Consider the following 419-nt stretch of genomic DNA (forward strand, 5'->3'; position numbering starts at 1 on the left):
GATGTCGAACTAACCAGCGCAAACAGAGACAATTGTGTACTTTTTTGGTCAATAGTTCAGTTCGCGTCAGTTGCTTCACGTATTTCATGATGTTTTAAAGATAACCCAACTGATGGAAACTGTGCGCGCACACCGGGCGCGAGGTTTGCGACGTTTGAATATTGCAGCATTTCCCGCGCAATCCGTGCGTGGCCGGCCGGTGCACTGCGTTACCGCGATAAAGAAAATAGTTCATCAAAGACGCTAAGCAGAAAACTTTCATGCACTTGAAAACCACAGAAATTGTTGTGCAGTACCTTTATATTACAGAGTTTAATTGTTAATAAATATTACAATTTATTTAAATTAAAGCTTGTATTTGTATGCGCGTACTTGTATGAATGCGCGTTTGCGCTGTTGACTCTGGCGCATTCAGTTCG

Source organism: Dermacentor silvarum, chromosome 1 (assembly GCF_013339745.2).
Source record: "Dermacentor silvarum isolate Dsil-2018 chromosome 1, BIME_Dsil_1.4, whole genome shotgun sequence".
NCBI classification, from domain to species: Eukaryota; Metazoa; Arthropoda; class Arachnida; order Ixodida; family Ixodidae; genus Dermacentor; species Dermacentor silvarum.